Source organism: Carcharodon carcharias, chromosome 14, assembly GCF_017639515.1.
Source record: "Carcharodon carcharias isolate sCarCar2 chromosome 14, sCarCar2.pri, whole genome shotgun sequence".
NCBI classification, from domain to species: Eukaryota; Metazoa; Chordata; class Chondrichthyes; order Lamniformes; family Lamnidae; genus Carcharodon; species Carcharodon carcharias.
The window spans coordinates 71,287,823-71,307,755 of record NC_054480.1 but is presented as its reverse complement, the minus strand read 5'-3'; the positions used below and the strand labels follow the sequence as shown (position 1 = coordinate 71,307,755).

The following is a 19,933-nucleotide window of genomic DNA, read 5'->3' as shown; positions in this document are numbered from 1 at the left end:
TATACTTGCATTGGAAGCAGGTCAGAGAAGTTTGATTCCTGTCTTGTGGGGAAAGCTTGAGCAGGTTGGACCTACACTCATCGAAGTTTAGAAAAATGACAGAACCTTATTGAAGCATATAAGGTTTTGAGGCAGCTTGTCCAGGTGGATTCTGAGAAGATGTTACCCCCTCGAGTGGAATCTTAACTAGGGGGCAAACTTTCAGAATAAGACGTCACCCATTTAAGATGGAGAGGAGGAGTAATTTCTTCTCGAGTTGTTAGCCTTTGGAATTCTCTTCCACAGTGTGTGGATGCTGGGTCGTTGAATATATTCAAGGCTGAGTTAGACAGGAATTTTGATTGACTGGCGAGTCAACAATTATAGGGGGGCTGGCAGAAAAATGGCATTAAAGCCAGACAGATCAGCTATGATATTAGTGAATGGTGGAGCATGCTTGATGGACCAAATGATTTATTCCTATTTCTTGGGGCCTAGACAGCTGAGGACCCATTGTAGGTGAGGAGTGATTGGTTAACAGGGCTTGGTGTGGGATTGTATTTGGACAGTGGATAAACTGGTATGCTATGGAGAGGGGATGTAAGACACCAAAGGTGAAAATGAGGGAGTGGTTGAGCAGATGTATTGTAACAAACAGAAGGCCAAGGACTAGGCGGTTGGAAGTTTGAGGGTGCAGTTGGAAGTGATTGCAGTTTTTTTCATGAATGATGCAATTAGAAGGACCTGGGGCATATGGGTTTTGGGAGACACAAAGAAGTGATCAGTGGTGGCTGAACACTATACTACCATTTTTCTCAGGAATGTCAGAAGCCTGTATATTCCTTTAGGATTACAATGAGGATTTGTTGCAATTAATGTACAGAGAATAGTGAGCAGTTCTCAAACAATCCATGTTATGAGTGCCTTGTGTGACTTTGGAGTCCAAATGTTCCATTTCATTGTACATTGTGGGGGCGATGGCATCAAAGGGTAGGTGTGCATTTCGGACTGGCAACTGTGATTTTCAGCTTGGCATATCAAGCGTACATTTCTTCACCTTAAGGTGGAGGAAAGAAAAGAACTTGTGTGTGCGTGTGTATTATTTTGCAGAAGATCTTTTGACTTCTCGGTGTCCTGACCAATATTTATCTGTCAACCAACATCACTAAACATTACAAAATTATCTGTATTATCACTTTGCTGTTTGTGTGCATTTGCTGTACATATTGGCTGCCATATTTCCTACATTACAACAGTGACTACATTTCAAAAGCACTTTATTGGTTGTAAACCGCTTTTGCACATCATTAGTCATGAAAGGTGTTATATAAATGCAAGATTTTTTTTTCTTTCTTGTCACTCGCACACTTTCTCCTACTCCTGTGCACTGCAGCATTTGTGTGCTAAGTTTAGCTAGAAATAGCGAACCCATATTGATATCAAGTTTAGTTTTTGTTTTCCATTCCTAAGGAATGTAGGGAAATTGATTTTTCTCCATGAAAATCATGCAGTCATGTATTTTGTATAGTTTAAAAAACAGCTGGAGGTCTAAAATTCTGCATTGCCTTGATGATGTTTTTCAGTCAGTCTTCTGTGAAGTAATGGCGCATGATAGTCCTGTGAAACATGTTTGATTCAGCCGTAAGATGTACTTCAACTGCCACATTCTGTCCTTCAGCAAGATCACTTATTTCCAGTACTACAACATTGTTTGCCTCTGCAACCCCATCTGCAGCAGAAATCACTTGGCACTTTTAAGATATTTGCATTCCATTGCTCCAGGGCTCTCCTTGCTGGTCTCCCATCCTTCACAAAGTTTAGACTTCACAAAACTTCACAAAGTTCAAAACTTAAATGTGTCTCCTTTCCTCACTCACCTACTGGCTCCGTCACCCGAAGTACTACAGTTAACAGTCTCATCTACAAAGCCTTTAGGGCCTTGCCCTTACTCCCACACCACCCAGTACATAGATTCTAAAAGTGTGTTCAGCCTTTCTCCCCTTTAGCCGTTAATTGATAACTGAACTTCAGCTTCCTTGACCTTAAAGGACTTTCTCTGCCTCTGAAAATCCTTTGTTTGACTAGGCTAATGGTCACCCCAATTCTTCCCTTGTTGCACATGTGTTCCCATATCTGCCTTTATCTGTGATGGGGTCTGTGGTATTTTTATGTTCAGGATGCTACTTAAATGTACAATTTGAACCTTGTGATTAACTGTCATTGTGTTTATCCACTCCACCACTTTGAGGTTTTAAAAACACAGGAAAAAATATCCTTTGTTCTATTGCTAAACTAAAACTCTGACTTGATACCAACATTCATTATGCATAAACCCTGTGTCTCACTTCAAAATATTTTGCTAGTATCCCCTATTGACGGAAATGCAATGCTGAAAATCGTTGGCATGAATCCATATACCAACTGCAGCATTTCTGACTGGCACAATTTTAGACTGTCAGAATTGTTTTCAATTTCTGGATTTTGTAAATAATCAAAATCAGAGTTTCTGTTTAAAAATTGCCTGCACATGCTCTCTCTTGACAATTTTGGCTTCCGGGTAATCAGAAATAATGCACTTATACCATGTACACACATTTCGAGCAGAATTGGATATGTTTAGGAGCAGATGTGAAACATGTTGGGTGTCGATGCATATTATCTGTGGCATTGTAGCATCTGACAAAGATTTGAGTTTGAAATGTGCATCTTGATGGGACTTCTTATTGTGGATATTTTAAAACGCAACAACAGTCTTCATTTATATAGCAGCTTTAAAGTAACAAAATATCCCAAGATGCTTAACAAGTGTGATACCAACAAATTCATTTTTGACACTGAACCACAGAAGGAGACACTGGTTAAAGAAGTAGGTTTTAACTAAAGCCTTAAAGGAAGAGACAAAGGTGGAGAGGTTCAGAGGGGCAAATATCAGAGCTTCAGGTCAAGGCAGCTAAAAGCACCACTAGCAATGATGTAGCGATTAAAATCGGGGATGTGCAAGAGGTCAAAATTGGAGGAGCACAGAGATTTTGAAAAGCTGGGCGAGGTTACAGCACAAGGTCTCATTATTTGAATGGGAACAAGCGCAGGTCAACAAGTGCAAGGATAGTGGTTGAAAAGACTTGGAGCAAGTTAAGATAGGCAACAGAGCTTTGCATGTGCGCAAGTATGGTCTGCTGACCTTAGTTCATATGTTCTTATCAAATGCTCTTTAGCCCAATGGGCTGGTTGAATAATGGTAGTCTCCATCTTATGTGTTTCACATACTTCAAATTAACAGATGATCACTTGAGAATATTAATATGGTTAATATGAATTTAATGCTGAATATCTTGAGTTTATCCAATTGGGTACCAGCAGAAATTAAATCAAGGTACTTTGATCTGGTTTAAGTAGGATCAGATGTAATTTAGTTAGCGATTATCCAGGTCTTTGACAGGAAGAAATGGGAAAACATGCTGTATCATTAATGGTTCGTAAAACTGTTACATATTCTTTGTTGCAATGCAGAAATATTTATAGTTGGAATATTTATTGAACAGAATCATGGAATGTTAGAGCAGAAACAGGCAAATCAGCAGCTAAAATAACACTTTCGAGTATGCCCTTTAGTTGGAATTAGCAGGAAAAATAGTCTTAGTTTCTTGAAGAACGCAGTGCAATTCTGGGCAGTGTCCTTGAGCAGCTCCACTGCAAACAGGCAGGGTAGGGATTCAAACTGACCTAAGGGCTCGCAATGTAGAAAGCGATGCTTGTGGTTTAAAATACCACTCCCTCCTGTTAGCAACAGAGCTCTGAAGAGTCATAAGGACTTGAAACATTAACTCTGTTTCCCTCTCCACAGATGCTGCCAGACCTGCTGAGTCTTTCCAGCATTTTTTGTTTTTATTTCAGATTTCCAGCATCCACAGTATTTTGCTTTCATCTTGTATAATCTTCTCCAGCGATGTAGGTATTGCTGGCAAGACCAACATTTATTACCTTTTCCTAGATGTTCTGAAGAGGCGGTGATGGTGGCCCTTCTTTGAAACAGTTTGATACAACTCTGTGGCTGGCTAAGAGTCAACCAGTTTTGCTGCATGCAGACTTATGGTTACATAGGTCAAAACAGGGACACTTCACTGAAGAATATTTGTGAACCAGTTGGACTTCTATGACAATCGGGTAACTTCATGATCATTTTTTTTCCTCTGAAATTGAATTCAAATTCAAATTACCATAATGAGATCTGTTTTAGTCTGGATCATAAATCCAAGGCTGACCACTAATAGTGCAGAACTATAATCATAATACGGTAACTGCATCCTTTTTGTGTTGGGGTTGGGGAGGGGATGGGGGTGCAAGGTGGTTTTCCTTTACTTTAGTATTACTTCGATACAATGTAGAGTTTAAAACACTTGGCACTCGGGAAATCGGCAAAAAGTTCAGTGGAATTGAGCAAGCAGTATAGCAGTTCTCAACACTGTTAAATCATATCCTCCGACCCCTCCGCCCCACCCCAAAATCCCCCACATGCAAAGTTAAGGTCTTGCATTTGATTAACTTTATAGCATTTTAGTGTATTCCATCCTTTCCATCACATTTAACCGCAGTTTAAGTAGCAAATAATCCACCCAACGTTTATGATTCACTCACATGTTCAAAATACCTGTGACTTATGAAGACTCACAATTGCTTATTAACACTTCAGGCTGCAGACCTTTTTGCATTATATTTAAAACACAAAGGGTGCCAAAACACATGGCGGTTGATACATCAACGCTCTAAATGTTACTTACAAAAGTAGTGGGGGAAAAATCAGGCAGCAAGTTAGTGAAGGTACATTATCTCTCTTTAATATCCCTAATTCATAGTCTGCAAACCTGATTGAAGGTTTGATTCTTGATCTCTGCTGACTTAGCTGATCCCCGATGGATCAACAGATGAGTGCTACAGTCTGCTTTGTGTTATTCTTAGAGAATTAAATAAGGGAGAAAGATTGATCAGGCATTGGCTGTACAGTGACTCCAGCAAGAAAATGCTCAGTTAGCCTGTTGGTCCTTGTGGAACTTAAGGGAGAGAAAAAAAAGAAAATAGCAAGAACTCTTAATTTTGTATTTTTTAATACTTTTTAAAAATTGCTACCTATGATACTTGGCTTGCATGTTATATTGCACTGCACTTAACATTTGACTCCAGGTAGCTCTGTTGTATCACATACCACCTTACATGCTTGTATAATGTTGTCCAACTCCATGCCTGACTCCGCTGCCTAAACCCCCTTGCAATCCTTAGTAATCTGCAAACTCCTTAACACTCCACTTGTCCTTAACACTTGTTTGATGGCCTTCTGACCTCCAGCTTCATGAGTTTCAATCCCTCCAAAATTCACTATTATTCCTGCCCCCCCCCCCATAAAGTGTCACTGACCCAAGACTTTCATCATTTTTGACCTACCTGGCCATACCACCGTTAACTACCACATAGTTTCCTTCATCTTTAAATCCTTCTATAGCCTGCCCTAATTTCAATCTGTCCAGCTTGAAATCCGCTCCTGAATAAATCTTTAATTTGATTCTTTGCCTGCTATGCATTCTGCTCCGCCCCCCACCCTCCACTAAATCCTGTTCCATCATTGGCTTCTAAAACCTTCCACAGCCTTGCCCTTTTCGGTCAAAGCCACGCTAAGATATTGCCCATCTTTTTTTTAAAAAAAATTCTAAAAATCTATCACTTTGATCTAGCTTTGGTCACCCCTCCCGGTATCTTTCTTCCTGTTTCAATGTCTGCTTTTGTTTTGTGTACTTTTGAAGAGCCTGAGGATATTCCCTTGCATTAAGGGTAGAATATAAATGTAAGTTATTTCATATAAATCTATCCACTACTGTATTCTACTTGTGAGACTGAGCAAGGTGGTTCCTTTGGCAAGTCTCTCAACAATACATTCTGTTTCTGAGAAGCTACACCACTATTTCAAGAATGCTAGGACCAGAGACTTTGAAACCATTTCTGCTACCATTCACTGCATCATTGATACATGACGATGATCAGGATGGGTGCCAGTGGACAACGATGCCTCATTCTTTCCCTTACATGGATATAAAGATAATTGGGTGCATTACCACTTCAAAAGAGAAAAGTCAAGTTTAAAGTATTTTATGGACTGAACAAAAACAAGGGAATGAAGAAGTAGGAGAGTGGGGGAAGAGAACTGATGGATCTTGAGATTCAAGCCTCTGAATCCTATTGCAGAGAGGTAGTTGATGCATATTTAGAAAGGCTTTTTAAAAAGCTGGGAAGGGATTTGTGCTAGTGAATGATATACAACTTTTTTTAAAAAAAAAACTCAAACAAATACTGGAAACTTAAAACCAAAGCTAAAAACGTGAGAAATACTCAAGCGAGTATCAGATGAAAGGACATGTCAATTGTCCAAACAGGTTTGTCTTCAGAGCTGCAACAACAGAACAATTTTAGCAATGAAAATGCCCCATTTGTTATGAAACCCAAACTTTGTGTTGAGAGTTGAAGTCGGGAACTTGAACTCAGGATGGATTTCGGACTTTTCTGCACATGCGCAGGCTGGGAACAGGCTGCACGTGCACATTTCTGCAGTGTAACTTCTTTGGTGCCAAGAGAGGCCCAGAGCAGTTGCACATGAAGAAAGAAAAGGAAAACCGGGGCCAGGTGATCAGGAGCACTGTGCCATCAAGAAGAAGAGTCCCAGGCAGGGGAGAGGGAGAGGTCCCAAAGTGAGAGGGGACATGGAGAGGTCCTAAAAGAAGAGTCTCAGAGAGGGCATGGGCACGGAAAGGTCCCAGTTCAGTTAAAAACAGAGGAGCAGAGAAAAAGTGTCTCCAAGTAAGAAAAGGGCTGCGGGCACAGAAGTGAAGAGAGCTCATGTGGCACATAAAGCCCTGGTAATCCAAGAGAGCTCAGAAGAAGCCCTGAAGATCCAAGAAAACAGCTGAAAGCTTTGTCTTCACTGGAGTGCTGCTTTGGGTTGCATTAGAGTGCTTCAGTTGGAGTTTGGTGAAGAGGGAAGGAAGTGATCCTTTCATTTCCTACCTTTTGTCAGTTAGAAGAGCGGCAACCTTGGCAAGTAGGACCTAGTAAGTATTTCATCTTTCCTTCATATTTTCTAAATTAGAGGAAGAAAAGGTAAAGGGAGTAATTTAAGGGTAAATCATGGCAGGGCAGCTTGGCCAAATGGAATGCTTCTCCTGTATGATGTGGGAAGTCAGGGATACTTCCCGTGACCAGGGCAACCATGTGTACTGGAGTTTTCTCCAGCTGCAACTACTCAAAATCCATGTTTCAGAGCTGGAGTTCCGCCTGGAGTCACTGTAGAGCATCAGCAAGGATGAGATCTTCGTGGATAGAATGTACAGTGAGGTGGTCACACCACAGGTAAAGAGTGCACAGGGAGAAAGGGAATGGGTGACTGCCTGTCAGAGTAAAAGCACTAGGCAGGTAATGCAGGAGGCCCCTGGGTCCATCTCCCTCTCCAACAGATTTTCTGTTTTGGATACAGATGGGGAGATGGTTTCTTGGGGGAATGCAGCAAGAGCCAAGTTAAAAAATATCAACAGGATTAGACAAAGTCATCATGGATTTATGAAAGGGAAATCAAGTTTGACAAACCTACTGGAGTTTTTTGAAGTCGTAACTAGCAGAATAGGTAAGGGAGAACCAGTGAATATGGTGTGTTTGGTTTTTTGGAAAGCTTTTGATAAAGTCCCACATAAGAGGTTATTGTGTAAGATTAAAGCACATGGGATTGGGGGTAATTTACTGGCATGGATTGAGAATTGGTTAGCAGACAGAAAACAGTAGGAATAAACGAGTCTTTTTGGAGTGGCAGGCGGTGACTAGTGGGGTACCATGGGGATCAATGCATGGACCCGAACTATTCATAATACATATCAAGGATTTGGATGAGGAAACCAAATGTAATGTTTCCAAGTTTGCTGACGACACAAAACTTGGTGGGAATGTGAAAGGTGAGGAGGGTGCTAAGAGCCGTCAAGGCCAATTAGACAAGTTGAGTGAGTGGGCAAATACATGGCAGATGCAGTATAATGTGAATAAGTGTGAAGTTATCCTCTTTGGTAGGAAAAACAGAATAGCAGAATATTATTTAAATGGTGATAGATTGGGAAATGCTGATGTACAAAGGGACCTGGGTGTCCTTGTACACCAATCGCTGAAAACAAGCAAGCAAATGGCATGTTGGCCTTTATTGCAAGAGGACTTGAGTACAGGAACAAGGATGTCTTACTGCAGCTATACAGGGCCTTGATGAGACCACACCTGGAATATTGTGTGTAATTTTGCCCTCCTTACCAAAGTAATGTTATACTTGCCGTAGAGGGAGTGCAGCAAAAGTTCACCAGACTGATTCCTGGGATGGCAGGATTGTCATATGAGGAGACCTTGGGCTGACTAAGTTTGTATTCATTGGAGTTTAGAAGAATGAGAGGGGATCTCATTGAAATATGTAAAATTCTGATAGGGATGGACTGACAGGATGCAGGGATGATATTTCCTTTGTCTGTGGGGTCCAGAACAAGGGGTCACTGTCTCAGGATAGGGGATAAGCCATTTAGGACTGAGTTGAGGAAACGTTTCTTCACTCTGAGTATGGTGAACCTAAGGAATTCTCTACCACAGAAGACTGTGAAGGCCAAGCCACTGAATATATTTTAAGAAGGAAATAGATTTCTGGAATCTAAAGGCATCAAGGGAAGAGAGTGGGAGTATGGCGTTGAGATAGAGGATCAGCCACGGTCATATTGAATGGCGGAGCAGGCTCGAAGGGCCGAATGACCTACTCCTCTTATTTTCTATGTTTGTAATGGTATAACTGCAATTTGGGCGTTATTCATTCTCAGGTGTCACTTGGTCTCATCTGTTGTAATGGATCTGAACATGTCCCACGCTATATAAGCTGCATTCTTTGCATAGGCCATCGGGGCACCTCTTCTACACATTTTCAATCCATTATTTTCTCTATCCTCATCCATCCAACTGTTGTCATGGACTTACACAAAATCTCCTGCAGGGAACTTGGAGTTCAGCATAGTTTTACGTGACAATTACTGTAGGCTTTAATTTCGCTCTGTCGGCCATGCAGGCTACTTCCACCATGAACCACTTCATGTCCTATGGTTTTCACCAGAACTGTTTTCGAGCCTTTTCACTCAAACAGTTTGGTTGCTGGGCATATTGAAACTGTTTCATTCTAATAGATTCCTCTCAAGAACAGGCAGTTGACTGGTCCCTGTTCTTATGGCACATTTGGTTTTGGGCATCATATTCAGGGCCCATTCCTCCACTTTCCATCCATTTTTTCACTGCCTTTGAATTCCCTCATTGCAGCACAATTATATAATGAGTTAGCAATGTTATGACTTATAGTTTGAAACCAATCGTTACCATACACAGTATGCTCTGTGTGGGCATCTTGAACTCCCTGTGCATGGTCCTGGCCGTTATTGCCTGTCTGATCTCATGCATCATCTTATAAGTTGAGAAAAGCATGGATTTCTGAGGTGAAAATTTGAGGTCAACCCCGAATGCGAGAATAGCATGTCTTGGCGGAAAAGGGAGATTGACTTTTACGCCCAACATAGGTTTTAACATGGGGGTTTCTGGCACCAAAAAATGAGGTCGTTCTATGCACAGGGTCGACTTATACACTGAAATCGACGATGCTGGATGCAGTTTCCCAAGTTGTCATGGTGGGATCTGAATTCTCAACTATTGTTTATGTGCATTAACCCGGAATTAATTTGCCTTTTGTTTTCCGTACTCTACTAAAATCCTTTGGTTTCTCGGCAAAGGAATTGTTTTTCAAGAGTGAGCCTACATAGTATGTGTAGCAGACTATTTGATCAGAAAGAGCTTTACAACTGAGTCTGATCTATCTTCAGACAATGTTCACATGTGTTCTTTCCAGCAGAAGTTGTGGTAAATGAGCAGAGCCATGAATGCTAGCTTTTTTTCTGTTTTTCTGCTCCCCTCGAGTCCAGAGACACAGAAATTGTTTGACATTAAATGGTAAACTGCCCCAAAGTAATCATTTTTAAAAATTTATTCATTGGTATGTGGACTTCGCTGGCTAAGCCAACAATTATTTCCCACTCCTGATTGCCCTTGAGAAGGTGGTGGTGAGCTGCCTTCTTGAACCGCTGCTGTCCACGTGTTGTGCCCCACAGGGCTGTTAGGTAGATAGGGAGTTCCATGATTTGACCCAGCAACAGTGAAGGAACGGTGATAAATTTCCAAGTCAGGTTGATGAGTGGCTTGTGGTGGGGGTGGAACATTCAGGTGGTGGTGTTCCCATGTATCTGCTGCCCTTGTCCTTCTAGATGGTAGTGGTCGTGGGTTTGGAAGGTGCTGTCTAAGGAGCCTTGGTGAGTTTCTGCAGTGCATCTTGTAGATGGTATGCACTGCTGCTACTGTGCGTCAGTGTTGGAGGGAGTAAATGTTTGTAGATGGGATGCCAATCAAACTGGCTGCTTTGTCCTGGAAGGTGTCAAACTTCTTCAGTGTTGTAGGAGCTGTACTCATCCAAGCAAGTGGAGAGTATTCCATCACAATCCTGACTTGTGCCTTGTGGATTGTGGACAGGCTTTAGGGAGTCGGGAGATGAGTTACTCGCAACAGGATTCCTAGCCTCTGACCTGCTCTTGTAGCCACAGTAGTTATATGGCTAGTCCAGTTCTTTTTCTGATCAATGGTAGCCCCAGGATGTTGATAGTGGGGGCTTCAGTGATGGTAATGGCATTGAATGTCAGGGATGACAGTTAGATTCTCTCTTGTTGGAGATGGTCATTGCCTGGTACTTGTGTGGTACAAATGCCACTTGTCAGCCCAAGCCTGGCTGTTGTCCAGGTCTTGCTACATTTGCACATGGGCTGCTTCAGTATCTGAGGAATTGCGAATGATGCTGAACATTGTGCAACATCAGCGAGCATCCCCACTTCTGACCTTATGATGGAAGGAAGGTCATTGATGAAGCAGTTGAAGATGGTTGGGCCTAGGACACTACCCTGAGGAACTCCTGCACTGATGTCCTGGAGCTGAGATGACTGACCACCAATGACTACAACCATCTCCTTTGTGCTAGGTGGAGAGTTTTCCCACTGATTCCCATTGACTCCAGATTTGCTACAGCTCCTTGATAGCACACTTGGTCAAATGCAGCCTTGATGTCAAGGACAGTCACTCCCACCTCACCTCTGGAGTTCGGCTCTTTTGTCCATGTTTGTCCAAGGCTGTAATGAGGTCAGGAACTGAGTGGCCCTGGCGAACCCCAAACTGAGCATCAGTGAGCAAGTTATTGCTATGCAAGTGCTGCTTGATAGCACTGTTGATGACCCCTTCCATCACTTTACTGATGATTGTGAGTAGACTGTTGAGGCGGTAATTGGCTGGGTTGGATTTGTTCTGCTTTTTGTGCACAGGACATACCTGGGCAATTTTCCACATTGCTGGGTAGAGGCCAGTGTTGTCACTGTACCGGAATAGCTCGGCTAGGGGCGAGGCAAATTCTGGAACTCTAGTCTTCAGTACTATTGCCGGAATGTTGTCGAGGCTCATAGCCTTTGCAGTATCCAGTGCCTTCAGCCATTTCTTGATATCACATGGAGGGAGTTGAATTCGCTGAGGACTGGCACCTGTGATGTTGGGGATCTCTGGACGAGGCCGAAATGGATCATCCACTCAACATTTCTGGCTGAAGATTATAGCAAATGCTTCAGCCTTATCTGTTGCACTGATGTGCTGGGCTCAACCATGATTGAGGATGGGGATATTTGTGGAGCGTTTGCAATTTTCGTAGTTTTGAAATTAGGAGCTGCTACCAGGAAAGAGTTTTGTTGTTCCTGTTCTGCCTGCTGCTTGGATTAATTTTTGAACAATTTAATTTAACATTGCAGTGAGCGCTGTGACAAACTGTCTTTTTTAACCTGTTAGATTATGTGTCTGACTGTGTGTGTGAGTGTTTGACTTCGCAAGGTATGAAGTTATGAATACACATGAAGAAAGACTTTGTATTTCTATAACGCCAGTCACATCCTTGAAGTATTGTCACTTATCATTTAGGCAAATGCAGCAGTCAATTAGTGCACTGGGCCCAAAAGACAGAAATTAAATAGGTGACCACTGTCATGAAAATAGAATGATCTCATAATATTGGGTGATTTATTGTAAAGGTAGATTAATAGCGGGGTTTGGATTAGTTTCTCTGTGTATATGTATGTGGGGGGAGTTTAATTGGGTTGGAGACAGCTGGTCTGGAGGTTTTGAATTATCAAAAAGGAAGCTCGGTTTGAAATGCTAAATTCATAAACATGGCTGAAGTTTTAGAATGTGAGGTGTAAGGAAAAGTTGCATTTTTAGATAAACCAGAGTAGTTTGAATTTCAAAAAGATGGTAAGATGTTACATCTAGCTAGAAGAAGCCAAGCCAAACTGTGTGTATATTTTTCTCAAAGTTTACTGGTAAAATTAGTATTATGAAAGATTTATATTAAGAGAAAAGTAAAGTTACAGAAACATATGGGAACAATGGAATTTACATTAAAAAGGGAGAAACATGTATAAAGGAGATGGGTCTATGTGTCAGAAGAAAAGGAATTCTAAGATCTAACAAGTGTGAAAAGCCTCCCGCCTCTGTGCATCAAGTTGCTGTCTACAGGAACCGAAGCTAAGAAACTTCACTTTGAATTCAACTGTTCAGGGTATTTGTGGCTTTGCCTGGATATGTTTAAATCTATTTGTTTTCATTGTTGCCTTAACGGAATTGTAAGCAGGAGCCAGATTAATTAGGGGTTTTAGCAGTTATTATAGATGTAATTTGTAGACCTATGTATGTGCTTGAAATCTTTTGTTAATAAATATTTAATTTCGTTTTGTTAAAAGTCTCAAAGTCTTGGTGGACTTATTACTACTGAATTCAAGGCATGCATCTTGAAATAAAATACAAATTGCAAAATCGTTGTGACTGTGTGATCAAGTTTCCTTCATGGATTTGATCCACCTGGCACACACCATCTGCCATGTCATAACACCACATCATCATTAATGGAGTTGGATGCTCCCAGGACAATGCTTCTGCTGCTCTTCACAGTGCCAGGGTATTTTTTTACATCCATCAGATGGGAGGCAGAGATGTGGGCTTAATTTAATGTCTCATTCAAAAAGTGGGAAGCATTTCTGACAAGGCAGCACTCCTTCAGCACAGCAATAAAGTGTATGCATATATGCACATGGTTCTAGAATGGGGCTAGAATGCAATACCTTTCTGATTGAAAGCTAAGACTACTACTCCTGTGCCAAGACTGATATAAGATGCTAATCTGGTTAAATGGTCACAGATTTCTCTACAGCAAATTTTTGTTCCCATTTCCAAAGTTGATTTTACCTTTAATTTTGATAAGAAAATGTAGCCTTTTGTTTTAATTTAACTTGCAAAGGGATTTTTTTGTTTATTCATTCATGGGTTGCAGGCAGAGTTGGCTAGGCCAGAATTTATTGCCCCATCCCTAATTTCCCTCGAGGAGGTGATGGTGAGCTGCCTTCTCAAATCGCTGTAATCCATGTGTTGTAAGACCACCCACAGTGCTGTTGTAAAGTGAGTTCCAAGATTTTGTCCCATCAACAGTGAATAAATGGCAGTATAGTTCCAAGTCAGGATGGCGTGTGGTTTGGAAGAGAACTTCCAGGTGGTGCTGTTCCCATGTATCTGCTCCCCTTGACCTTCTACGTGATGGAGGTCATGGGTTTAGAAGATACTGTCGAAGGCGCCTAGGTGAATTGCTGCAGTGAATCTTGTGGATAGTACACACTGCTGCCACTGTGCAACGCTGGTGGAGGGAGTGAATGTTGAAGGTGGTGGATGGGTGCCAGTCACGTGGGCTGCTTTGTCCTGGATATGAACTTGTGGAATAGGAGCAAAAGTAGGCCATTCAGCCCCTCGAGCCTGCTCCGGCATTCATTAAGATCATGGCTGATCTGTTTGTGTTTCGAATTCCACATTGCCATTGATCCCCGATAACCTTAGATTCTTGTTAGGCAAGAAAATCAGCTACCTCCACCGCCTTCTGAAACAGAGTTCCAAAGTCGCACAGCCCTCAGAGGAAATATTTCTCCTCATCTCTGTTCTGAAAGGGCAACCCCTAATTTTAAAACAGTGCCCCCTAGTGCTGGACTCATCCACAAGAGGAAACATCTTTTCCACGTTCACCTTGTCAATACCGTTCAGGATCTTGCGCACTTCAATAAAATCACTCCTCACTCTTCTAAACTACAGTGGAAACAAGCCCAGCCTGTCTAACCTTTCCTCACCAGACAACTCATTCATTCCAGGTATCAATCTAGCAAACCTCCTCAGATCCGCCTCCAGCGCACTTACATCCTTCCTTAAATAAGGAGACCAAAACTGCACACACTATTTGAAATGTCGTCTCACCAATGCCCCGTATAACTGAAACAAAACATCCTTTTATGTTCAATTCCTCTTATAATAAAGGATAGCATTCCATTAGTCATCTTAATTACTTGGTGTACCTGCATACTAACTTTTTGTGACTCATGCACTAGAACACCTTGATCCCTCTGCAGCTTGGAATTCTGATTTCTTTTAATATTCCTGCCAAAGTGAACAATATCACATTTTCCCACATTATATTCCTTTTGTCAGATCTTTGCCCACTCACTCAACCTATCTATATCCGTCTGCAACCCCCCCATGACCTCTTCACAACACACTTTCCTACCTACCTTTATGTGATCCGTAAATTTAGCGTCATGCCTTCACTCCCCTGATCTAAGTTATCGAAATATAAATTGTAATAAAAGTTGAGACCCTAGCTCAGACCCCTGCGGGATTCCACTTGTCACATCCTGCCAATCAGAAAAAGACCCATTTATGCATACTGTGTTCTGCCAGCCAGCCAATCTTACCCCCTACACCATGAGCTTTTATTTTCCACAATAAACTTTGATGTGGCACCTTATCAAATGCTTTCTGGAAATCCAAATACAGCACGTTTTACAGGCCCTCCTATAGCCACAGTGCATGTTACTGCTTCAAAGAGCTCCAATAAATTAGTTAAACATGATTTCCCTTTCACAAAACTATGTTGATTCTTCCCGATTACCTTGAGTTTCTCTAAGTGCTCAGCTATAACCGCTTGAATTATCGTTTCTAACACCTTTCCCACGACAGACGTCAAGCGAACAAGCCTGTAGTTCCCTGTTTTCTGCCTCCTTCCCTTCTTGCATAGAGGGGTTATATTTGCTACTTCCCAGCCTCATGGAACCTTTCCAGAATCTATGGAATTTTGGAAAATTAACACCAACAGCTACCTCATTAGCCATGTCTTTCAAGTCCCTAGGGTGAAATCTATCAGGACCTGGAGACTGGTCAGCCTACAGCTCAGTACTGCTTTCCAGTGATTGTAATTTTACCAAGTTCCCCTCTCCCATCCACCTCCTGATTTACAGCTGTTACTGAAATGTTTTTTATATCCTCTGCAGTGAAGACAGAAGCAAAATATTTGTTCATTTCATCCACCGTTTCCTTATTATATACCATTAACTCCACATTATCACTCTCTGGAGGACCAGCACTCACTTTACTTACTCTTTTCCTTTTTAAATATCTGTAGAAACCCTTTCTATCTGTTTTTACATTTCTAGCTAGCTTCCTCTCATACTCTTAATTTTTTCCTTCTGATTAACCTTTCAGTCATTCTCTGCCGTTCTTTATATTCTGACAAATCATCTGACCTGCCACTCCTCTTTGTGCAGTTATGTGCTTTTTCCTTAAATTTGATGCTTTCCTTAACTACTTTGGTGAATCACGGATGGTGGGTCTTCCCTTTAGAATTTTTCTTTATGGTAGGAATATACTTATTCTGAAATATCTTATATGTCTGCCACTGCTGCTCTGTTGATCTATCCCCTAACCTAGTGTCCCAGTTCACTTCAGCTAGCTCAACTTTCATGTCCACATAGTTGCCCTTATTTAAATTTAAAATACTAGTCTTAGATCCACTCTTCTCCCTTTCAAACTGGATGTAAAATTCAATCATATTGCGCTCGCTGCTATATAAGGGTGCCTTCACTCTGAGGCCATTAATTAATTCTGTCACATTACACAACACCAAGTCTAATATAACCTGCTCTCTGGTTGGTTCCAAAATGTGCTGCTCTAAGAAACTAGCTCGAAAGCATTCTATGAATTCCTCATCCAGGCTACTGCTGCCAGTTTTTCTAATTTATATGTAGATTAAAATCACCCCTGATTATTGCCATCCCTTTATCACAGGCACCCAATATTTCTTCTTGTATACTTTGTCCTGAATTGTGGTTACTGTTAGGGGGCCTGTAGACCGCCCCCACTAGTGACTTCTTTTCCCCTACTATTCCTCATCTCCACTCAAACCGATTTTACATCCTGATCTCCTGAACCAAGGCCATCTCTTAACTATTGCACAAATTCCATCCTTGATCAACAGTGCTACCCCTCCACCTTTACCTAGCTTGCTATTCTTCTTCAATGTCTCATACCCCTCAATATTCAGGACCCAATCTTTGTCATCCTGCAGCCCCCTTGATTTGCCACATCTACCCAAGCTTGATCCCTCATCCCACCCCACCCCTTGTTTATTTTAAAGCCATCTCTACTTCCCTAATTTTGTGATTTGCAAGAACACTCGTCCCCAGCACCGTCCCAACAGTACAACCTCCATTTTGCTCAATACTGGCGTCAGTGTCCCACAAACTGGAACCCACTTCTCCCACACCAGTGTTTGAGCCACTCATTCATCTATCTATTCTTATTTACCCTATGCCAATTTGCACATGGCTCAGGTAATAATCTGGAGATTATTACCTTTTGAGGCTGTGCTTCTTAATTTGGTACCTAGCTTCTCATGCTGACTGTGCAGAACCTCCTTCCTTGTCCTGCCTATGTCATTGGTCCCTTCATGGACCACAACAATGGGATCCACCCCTCCCACTGCAAGTTCCTCTCCAGTTCTGAGCAGATGTCCTGAACCCTGGTACCAACAAGCAGCACAGCCTTCTGGACTCTTGTTCTTTGCTGCAGAGAACTTTTTTAACCCCCCCCCCCCCCCCCCCCAAACAATACTATTCCCTACTACCACCACGTTCCTGCTCATCCATCTTGCAGACTTCGCTTTTGTCCACAGGTTGTGAACACTTCAAATCTGTTTGATAATTGCAAAGCCTGGGGCTCCTCTGCTACTGTCTGCTCGTCCCATTACGTGCCTAACTCACGGTCACATCCTCCTGTCTCTCACTGCTGACCAAAACAGATGACTCTATTCTAAGAGGCGTGACCATCTTCTGAAACAAAGTGTCCAGGTATTTCTCCCCCTCCCTTATGTTGTGCAGTGCTTGCATTTGTGTGTCCAGATGAATAACCCTGATCTGGAATTCCCCTAGCTGCTTTCTGCAGATGTCTTTGTCCTGGATCGCCTTGGCGTCCAAAAGCTCCCACATTTCACAGCTGCAACATAACACTGGTCCTGCCATTGTTACTTATGTTATTTGGTCTACCTAATTTAACTACTCACTTAACTAACTTAGAACAATTCTGATGAAAACCACACCTCTTTCCCCTGTGCACCGAATTCCCACGTGAATCTAATTTGCTACTCTCTCAGTCTCCATCTCAGTCCAGCTTAGTCGCCTGCCTCCTTGCACGCCCCTTATGGTTGGTGTCAAATTTCTTGAGTGTTGCTGGAGCTGCGCTCATCCAGGCATGTGGAGAGTATTCCATCACACTCCTGATTCGTAGATGGCAGACAGGCTTTAGGAAGTCAGAAGTCAAGTTACTTTCTGCAGAATTGCCAGCCTCTGATCTGCTCTCGTAGCCACAGCATTTATGTGGCTAGTGCAGTTCAGTTTCTGGTCGGGATGTTGTTGGTGGGGGATTCAGCAATAATAATTCCATTGAATGTGAAGGGGAAATGTTAGATTCTCTCTTGTTGAAGATGGCCAATGCCTGGCAATTGTGTGGGGCGAATGTTATTTGCCACTTGTTAGCCCAAACCTGAATATTGTCCAGGTCCTGCTACAATTGGACATGGACTGCTTCAGTAGATAAGGAGTCGTGAATGGTGTTGAACATTACGCAATCATCAACAAGCATCCTCACTTCTGACCTTATAGTGGAGGGAAGGTCATTGATGGAGCAGCTGGAGAGGGTTAGGCTTAGGCCACTACCCTGAGGAACTGCTGCAGCGATGTCCTGGGACTGAGATTATTGACTTCCAACAACCACAGCTATCTCCCTTTGTGCTAAGTATGACTCCAATCAGTGGGTGGTTTTCCCCCTGATTCCTATTGACTTTAGCTTTGCTAGGGCTTCTTGATGCCATGCCTGGTCAAATGCAGCCTTGATGCCAAGGGCAGTCACTTACACCTTACCTCTTGAGTTCAGCTCTTTTGTCCATGTTTGGAGCAAGACTGAAATTGGATCGGGAGCTGAATGGTCCAGATAGAACCCAAACTGAGCATAGGTGAGCATGTTATTGCTGTGAAACTGCTCTTGATAGCAGTGTCAACGACAGGTTCCATTACTTTGCTGATAATCGAGAATAGATTGATGGGGCGGTAATTGGTCAGGTTGGATTTGTCCTGCTTTTTGTGTACAGGACATAACTGGGCAATTTCCCATGTTGCTGGGTAGATGCCAGTGTTGTACCTGCATTGAAACAGCTTGGCTAGGGATACAGCTAGCTCTGGAGCCACAAGTCTTCAGCACTGTTGCCAGAATGTTGTCAGGGCTCATAGCCTTTGCAGTATCCAGTACCCTCAACCATTTCTTGATATCACATGGAGTGAATTGAATTAGCTGAAGACTGGCATCTGTGATGCTGGGGACTTCAGGACGAGGATCGTCCACCTGTCACTTCTGACTGAAGATGGTTGTGAATGCTTCAGCCTTGCTTTTTGCACTGAAGTGCTGGGCTCCCCCATCATTGAGGATGGGGATATTCGTGGAGCCTCCTCCTCCAATGAGTTGTTAAATTGTCCACCGCCATTCACAACTGGATGTTGCAGGACTTCAGAGCTTAGAACTGACCCATTGGTTGTGGGGTCACTTATTCTGCCAGTTGCATGCAGGTAGTTCTGTCGTGTAGCTTCTGCAAGTTGACGCCTCATTTTTAGGTATGCCTGGTTCTGCTCTTGGCATGCCCTCCGCACTCAATTGAACCACCGTTGATCCACCAGCTTGATGGTAATGATGGAGTGAACAACATGCCAGGCCATGAGTTTACAGATTGTGGTTGAAAACAATCCTGCTGCTGGTGATGGATCACAGTGCCTAGTAGATGCCCAGTTTTGAGTTGCTATATCTGTTCGAAACCGATCCCAGCTAGATAATTCCAACACTTTGGAGGGTACCCTCAATGTGAAGATGAGATTTTGTTTCCACAAGGAGTGTGCGGTGGTCACTCCAATCATTGCTATCGTGGACAGATGCATCTGTGACAGGTAGATTGATGAGCATGAGGTCAAATAGTTTTTTCCCTTTTGTTGGTTTCCTCACCACCTGCTGCAGACCCAGTCTAGCAGCTATGTCCTTTACGACTCAGCCAGCTCGGTCAGTAGTAGTGCTACTGAGACGTTCTTGGTGATGGACATTGCTGTGCCCTTGCCACCCTCAGTGCTTCTTCCAAGTGGTGTTCAACAGAGGAGTACTGATTCATCAGCTGAGGTGGGACGGTGTTATGAAGCTATTAATGTATATAATATTTTGGAAAGTAGTTTTCTTTTAATATAAGTTTAGTCTGTGGTCTGTCTTAATTGGATTAAAGCCAGCTAGCTTAGGTACTTTGATATGTACTCGTTTTGATATGTAAGAGAGATAGCGTGCATTTGCAATTTTAAATGGAGCATTCAAGATGTGGGGTGAAAACTTGACTTCT

The 19,933-nt window shown here is 42.4% G+C and overlaps 1 protein-coding gene across 3 annotated transcripts in view; it reads left to right on the top strand.

The window, feature by feature from the left end:
* Positions 1 to 19,933, top strand: part of gnas (GNAS complex locus) — a 360,976-nt gene that overhangs the window by 221,983 nt on the left and 119,060 nt on the right. The gene's annotated exons all lie outside the window — the stretch shown is intronic.